Genomic DNA, 8,295 nt, shown 5'->3' with positions numbered 1-8,295 from the left:
ACCTCTAAATAATCTGTTAAGTAGAAGAATAATAGCCATGTAAACGCCTGAATCCGATTACATTCCAACCAGAACGTGTAAGTATGTTCTGCGCATGTGCGTCGCGTCATGGCGAAAGTTTGTACCATTCAACATGGCGGAGCAGAAACTGGTCTGCAGAGGAGACGAAGTTTAAGATTTAAAAGACGGCGGTAGGACGGACTTCCAGCTTATGTGTCTCAGAACACGACGTCTTCCTCTCGGCCTTCTTTAATAACTTCATGTGAAGCACGTTTTCCTGAGTCTGACATCATTTTCAAGCAATTAAAACACAAGCGCGCCAACTGGAAACTCATCTCACGCGGACTGGACCTCACGTGATGTTCGCTGTCATGGTAACGTTTACTCTAAGCGCTACTCCACGCATGCGCGTCATTTTGCATCGGATTACTTGTAGTGAGCATATAAACGAAGGTTTTTATCAGATTGTTGAATAGAGTGAGCATATAAACACCTCAGTCTGAATCTGTAATCAGATTGTATTCAATCGGATTGGCAAAAATCTTTGCATGTAAACTTAGCCAATGACTGCCTGAGGTCTGGAACCCATGGACATCACCAAATGCTGAGTTTCCTCCCTTGAGATGTTTTGCCAGGCCTTTACTGCAGCCTCCGTTTTTGCATCTTTCCGTCAGTTTTGTCTTCAGTAAGTGAGAAGCATGCTCGGTGTGGTTGAGGTTAGGTGACATTTAGGGACATTCCTATTCTTTGCCTTAAGAAGCTCTTGGGTTTTTTTGCGGTATGTTTTGAATCATTATCCGTCTGTACTATGAAGTGCTGTCCTATCAGTTTTGCAGCATTTAACTGAATCTGAGCAGAGAGTATTGCTCTGTACACTTAAGTATTCATCCTGCCACTTCTGTCAGCAGTTACATCACCAATGAACACCCAGTTCCACTGGCAGTCATACATACCGTAACACTACGTCCACCATCTATGATGGATGATGTGGTATGATTTGGATCATGAACCCTTCCTTCCCTTCTCCAGACTCTTCTCTTCTCATCATTTGGTTACAAGTTAATTTTGGTTTTATCTGTCCAAAGCATCTTGTTTCAGAAGTGGGCACCTTTTTTTGATGCTTTCTAGCGAAGTGTAATATGGTCTTTCTGTTTTTGAGTGTTGCCAGTGGTTTGCATCTTGATTGCAGACTTTGACAATAATATGCCAACCTGCTCTAGAATGTCCTTGATTTTACTAGATGTTGCAAAGCGGTTTTTCTTCACCACTGAAAGAATTATGCGATCATCCACTTCAGTTGTCTTCCATGGTTTTTCAGGCCTTTTGGTGTTGCTGAGCTCACTCGCACGTTCTTCTTTTTAAGAATGTACCAAATTGTTCATGCTTATAGATTTGGCCACTACTAAACCTGATAGGTTTTGTTTTTTCAGCCCTCTTCACTTATATCAACATCTCCTTGGACTGCATATTGAGAGCTCCCATGAACAGCTACCAAATGCATATTCAACAATTGGAACCAAGTCCAGACCTTTTATCTCCTTAATTTGTTACAGGAACAGGCCACACCTGACCATAGAACTGCTTAAAATGTTTGTAATTCCTAAATGGTTAATGCAATATTTTGTTATACCCCTTGCATTAAAGCTGAAAATCTGCACTTCAGTCACATCTTGTTTGCTTCATTTCAAATCCCTTGTGGTGGTGAACAAAAGCAAAATTACAGAAATTGTGTCACTGTCCAAATACTTATGGACCTGGCTGTGTTAGAGGGGAAGGAGCCTGTGGTGGGGCAGGAGGAGGGTGGAAGGGGAGGGGCCTCTTTGAGGGGGAGGGGCTTGGTGGCTGCCTGAGGCTCTTGTAGAACAGGGCCTCTCCTTCTGTTGCCAAAATGCAGTTTTTTTTCATAATGCGATTACAAACATGGTTTAATATGTTCAGAGTATTGTACAGAGTAGCAAACTGCAGCAATCATGCAACTAAGTATGAATCACCAGTTTGCTCCTATTTCAGTCTTTCATGCACACCTTCTCTCATGTACAGAACTGTAAAATGTTTCTTTTTGGGTTTACATTTAACTACATAAAGTCATTTCTTTGCATTTCTGTACAATACATTGCATTTCTCGGATTACCACACTTCTCTCTCTCACACACACACAAATCTGTAATGAGAGAAAGCATTTTATAGCATTGTGAGAGAGGGAGAGAGAAAGAGAAGGGAAGAGAGAGAGAGAGTACATCTGGATTATATTACTCTCATTCGGGGGGGTGGTGACGAGGGCCCCAAGAGTTCACCTCTTTTTCTTTCCTTGTTCTTTTTTTTTCCTTCTCTCTCTTTCTCTCTCCCTCTTTCTCTCTCTCCTCTTGCTCTCTTTCCCATGGCCAAGAACAAGGAACTCCCTCTTGTTAGAAAACAACACTGAAAGTCAGTCATACACCCACATGCTCTCTCCCTCCATTAAAACAGCTCATTTTGGACAATTATATATATGTATTTTTGGTTTTATTAGGAGGGAAAATATCGCATACGTCTTGCTGTAATGTCCTGCCATTGGACATTTTTTTGCTTTTCAATCGGAATGTGGTCCTCTTAATACTATGTAAACCTTTAGATGAGTGCTCTCTCTCTCTCTCTCTCTCTCTCTCTCTCTCTCTCTCTCTCTCTCTCGTTTTCTCTAATTCTCTATATCGCTCGCTCTCGTCTTCACTCTCAAGCATTTCACACCCTCTCACACACAAATGCACACACACACACACACACACACACACACACACACACCCCTCCCCCTCTAGGTCAGTTAATAAGAGTGGTTGCTGGGCTCTTGTGAGCGAGTGCAGTGTCTCATGGGGGAAAAAAGGAGGGGGGTGCTAGAGGAGTGGAATTTTACCCACTCTAGTCCTGTATGAATGGAGAGAGAGAGAGAGAGAGGGAGTAAGAGAGAAATGAAGGACTGAAAATACAGGAGAGAATAAGTGAAAGAGGGGATCTCGGTTTTCTTTGTATTTGTCAACATTAGTCCAGTGTGTTTGGGGTGGTGTGATCAAAGCTGGCCACAGGGTGTCACTCTCTGATCTTTACTGCGAGTGCTTGGGCCCCTATTAGTTGCTGCTTATTATGTTTGTTTCGGGGTGTTGGATGGTCTGTGGAAGAAGCTGCACCCAGCACTGCACCAAAATCAGCAATATATATAACCAGAAAGTCTATTCAAATGATACTGTATCAAACAGAATAGAACAGAACAGAATAGAATAGAATAAAAAAAAACATCTATTGTCAATGTAGAAATGTAATGAGAGTCAGTTTTAACAAACAATTTTAATTAATTGTTTATTGGGTGATTGTGGTTTCTTCAACTGAGAAAGAAATGTAGCTCATTGTTTGGAGTAAAACACTCACACACACACAGAGGCACAAACACAGGGGATTCAGAGAAGAGAGAGAGACAGAGAGAGAGAGAGAGAAAGAGGGACAGCGAGAGTAAGAGAAAGAGTCAGTAAGAGGAAGAGAGCAACAGAGAGCCAGTGAGAGAGCAAGACAGAGAGTGAGAGAGAGAGAAAAAAGAGAGGAAGATGGAGAGAGAGAAAAAGAGCAAGAAAGAAAGAAACAAGAAAGAGCTAATAAAAGCAAGAAAGAGAGACACTGAGTGTGAGAGAAAGAGAGCACCAGGGAAAGCAAGAGAGAGAGAGAAGAGAAAGAAAGAGAGGAGAGCAAGACAAACTGAGAGGGGAAGATAGAGCAAAACAGAGAAAGCTGGTGAGAGCAAAAAAGACAGAGAGAAAGAAGGCAGAGCGAGAGAGTGAGAGAGAAAGAGAGAGAGTTGGTTCTACATGGGCCTCATTGTTGAATTCGGTCTTTGATTAAATATTAACGCAATTTCACATTCTCTAAAAAATACTGCATAGACCGTGTACATAAGAGAATCTGCACTGTCTATGCAGTATTTTTTATAGAGCATAATGCTGCCTCTCTCTCTCCTTCTCTCAGACACACATACACACGCGCACACACACACTGCAGGCCTGAAACTCTCTGTTGTCTTGGCTCATTCCTTGTTTCTCATCTAGACCACCTCACTGTGCATCAAATATACATCCTTTATTTTTCCCCTCACACAACCACTCATAGATGTATACTTACATACGTACATACAAGGTTGTTCAAGGTTGTGAGAAAAAAGCAATACAGCCATTTATTTAATAGAAAATTATCTACTGATAAATATAACACAGCAGTGCTGCGGGAGTTTTATAACACAGCAGTGCTGCGGGAGTTTTTTCCACTCCCTGTCCACTCTATTAGACACACTTACTTTGTTGGTCCACCTTGTAGATGTAAAGTCAGAGACAGTAGCTCATCTGTTGTTGCACAGTTTGTGTGGGTCATCCTCTAGTCTCTCATCAGTGGCCACAGGACTCTGCCCACAGGACACTGTTGGCCAGACATTTCTGGTTGGTGCTGTGTCTGATCCACTCATACCAGCACAAAACACACTAACACAACACCACCACATCTTTGTAACTGCAGTGCTGAGAATGATCCACCACCCAAACAGTACCTGCTCTGTAGTGGCCTTGTTGGGGTCCTGACTATGGAAGAACAGGGTAAAAGGGAGCTAACCAAGTATGCATAGAAACAGGTGGACTACAGTCGGTACGTCCACCTACACTCTTAAAAAAGATGGTTCTATAAAGGTTCTTTATTAAAGACAATGGTTCTTTATAGAACCATGAACACTCAAAGAACCCTTTGCATGATTAATTGGTTCTTTGAATTGAGAAAGGGCTCTTCAGATTGATGGAGAATGTGTTGAATATGGTTCTATATAAAGCCTTTTAGACAAGGGCTCTATATAGCACCAAAAAGGGTTCTTCTTTTGTTACAAGCTTGACATTGTAACAATAGAAGAAACCTTTTTAGTGCTGTATAGAACACTTTTTACTTTTTCACTTTTTTTTATTTAACTTATGCAATTCCAGGAGATTTTTCAAGTGAACTTTCAGGCTGCAAATCTTCTGTTCTACCACATTGCTGGATGGGGCCACTAGAAGACAAGTAAATTGTCAGCTGTCAGTGGGTCATTTCCCACACCATTACACCACCTCCACTAGCCTAGACTTTTAACACAAGGCAGGTTGGATCCATGGATTCATGTTGTTTGTGCCACATTCTGACTCTACCATTGTGCGCTTCAGCAGAAATAATGATTTGAAAGGCCTGTGTCCAATACAGCCCTAGCTTTCTGTTCTTGGCTGGCAGAAGTTGAACCCGACATGGTCTTTTGCTGTTGTAGCCCATCTACCTCAAGGTTCAGTGTGTTTTGCGTTCTGAGATGCTTTAGTGCTAACCACAATTGTACACAGTGGTTATCATAGTTTTCATTCACAGAGTTGCTGCTCACTGGATGTTTTTTCTTTATTGCACCATTCTGAATAAACACTAGAGACTGTTGTATGTGATAATACTAGGAGGAAATCAGCAGTTATAGAAATACTCAAACCAGCTCGTCTGGCACCAAAAATCATGACATGGTTAAAATCACTGAGATCGCATTTTCTTCCCATTGTGATGGTAAATGTGAACATTACCTGAAGCTGTTGCACTTCACCTGCATGGTTTTATGCACTGCATTGCTGCTACATGATTGGCTGATTCGATAACTGCACGAATGAGAAGGTTTACAGGTGCTCCCAATAAAGTACTCAGGGAGTGTATTTCAGTGACTTCAGTGATCTCTCGTGTTGACATTAATGATAGCCAGAAATCTTTTTTTGAACTAAGGTCTGCTACCTTTGCAGCATGAGATTCCATGGCATTAGGGAAATCTTTTGGAGGAACTGCTGAATTGGAGGCAAAGTCACTACAAACTTAGAATCTATAATACAGTTTTGGAATTGGAAATAAACTATACTGCTAATCAGGCCATACAGCAGCATTAATTATAGTGAAAAAGAGTGCATGTTAGAGAAAAATGCAAAAATGTGCTGTTCATTTTGTACATTTATCAAAGACTTTTGATACAGTTGACCACACTTCATTTATGTGCAGATTGGCTGCTATTAAAATGCACAGTCCTGTCCTAGTCTTACCCAAATAAGCTTACGAAACAGATGTATAATCTTGAGTTTTCAAAATTTGTAAGTGGGGTTCCCCAAGGATCTACTCTTGGTCGTGTGCTGTTTACATATTTGAGATTTGCTGATTAATAGAAGAGCAGGATGTATTTCTATGCTAATGGCAGTGCTTTATTCTCTTGGGTTCTCATTGACTCTTGTGCATAAAACTTTTCAGAAAGTATTTCGACAAATATTCTTCTAGGACCCCACAATGGATCTGAATGACGAAGACTAATTATGTTCTTCTATTACATGCGCAATTGCATATTTGAAGCCCAAATTGAACCCTCGAATGTAAAAGTGAATACAAATATTTGCATACGGGGAGAAAGAAGCAGCACTAAAACACGTATAGATGATCACTCCATAAAACTGAATTGATAAACATTAAACCTTTTATTTGTCAATGACATGCAGAGGTGGGTAGTAACTAGATTCATTTACTCACTTACATGTACTTGTAGGTAAAAATCCTCTTTTTAAAGGATCATACTTTCACACTACGTTCATGGGAGACATATTTTTTGCTAAAGTGATCCACTGTATCGCTGACAAAGGGAAATTTCACTGACTTTTCAATATTTCAATAACTCAACCACTGCAATGTCAATAAAATCATTCAGAGTGGTTCAATGTGAAATTATTAACTGTAGAAACTTACCACTCAAAACTTACCAACAAAGTGGTGGTGATAGGAAACGGGGACATGATGTCTGCAACACAAATAGAGCCATTTTATTCACTATATAAAATGAACAGTGAACCTACATGTGTCTTCTCAGGTTTTACATGTAATGTTCATTATCGTAAAACAGGGGAATATAATTAAAATTGCACTATGTAAGATTTGGGGATTTGGAGACCTACATGGTGGAAATGTGTAATTGAATGCAACATGTGGAAGAACATTTTGTAACACAGGTAGTGCTTTGGACCCCTTCCCCGAGCAGACAAATGTAATGATTGAGAGCGTGTTGAAAGAACATTCAAAGAGAACTCAGTCAAAACTTGGTAAAGGATGTGTTTTACAAGGATGTAAGTGAACTATCTGCTGTGGTCATCATATCTTCATCAGTATAATGTTGATTGGGTCAGTGAGACCTAAAAAAAACGAGCCAGACCCTGATGTGGTCCGTAAAGCTCCACCAAACCACCAAATCTGACCTGATGCCTCAGGCTATTTCAGGCTTTACAGGGCGGCTCGCAGCAGTGCATGACCATCATAATGTTATGTGATTTTTTTTCACTTGACTCAGTAATGCTAGTTCCTTTTAATTTTAACAAAAAATCTTACACAGTGCAGCTTTAAATAACTTTCATTTGGGGATTAATTTGCCCTACAACACCCTGAATGTACCTCTCCACTAGGCTTGTAGTTTAAAAAAATACTATCTAGACCAAAAGCTTATCATAACACTATAGCAAAACAATGTATCAGGCATCAGGCAGCGTATTTGGAATCATTTTATGTAATTTCATGACAACTGAATTATGCTGATATGCTGATAAATCAGTGGAATTCTTCTTTAAGCGCTAATTATTTCACCTGTTCAAAACAAAAATAAGTTTTTTTAAAGAAAGAAACCATATTGCTTTTATATGTTGAACCATGTTCAAAACCTAGAAGCCCTAGGTATTTTAAATGCGCTGTTCACTTAAAGCAATGGTTCAGAAAAAAATTGCATATTTGCAGAATTTTTCCCTAACCCCAAACGTAAACACAGGCTCTTTATGTAAGAAAAAATATAAGATAAATAGGCCTAGGGCATTCTGGACTAAAACTAGAGTTTAATATGTTATTTGTTGTGTTATGCTGTATTCTGTAGTCCAGCATTATTTCCCTTAGCCTTTGAAAACAAAAAGTTGGGACAAAATGTAAATAAAAACAGAATGCAATAATGTGTAAATCATTCAAACCCTATGTTTGATTGAAAATCTTACAAAGGCAACATAACAAAAGTTGAAACTGAAATTTTATTGTTTTTTGAAAAAATATATGTCCATTTTAAATTTGATACCAGCAACATGGTTCAAAAAAGTTGAGAAAGGGGCATGTTTACCACTGTGCTGCATCACCTCTTCTTCTAACAACACCCTGTGAGCGTTTGGGAACTGAGAAGTTGCTAAAGTTTTAATAGTGAAATATTTTCCTATTAGTGCCTGATATAGAACTTCAGCTACT

Source organism: Colossoma macropomum, unplaced genomic scaffold (genome assembly GCF_904425465.1).
Source record: "Colossoma macropomum unplaced genomic scaffold, Colossoma_macropomum, whole genome shotgun sequence".
Lineage (NCBI taxonomy): Eukaryota > Metazoa > Chordata > Actinopteri > Characiformes > Serrasalmidae > Colossoma > Colossoma macropomum.
The sequence above is the reverse complement of the archived record's forward strand: the minus strand, read 5'-3'. Positions refer to the sequence as shown.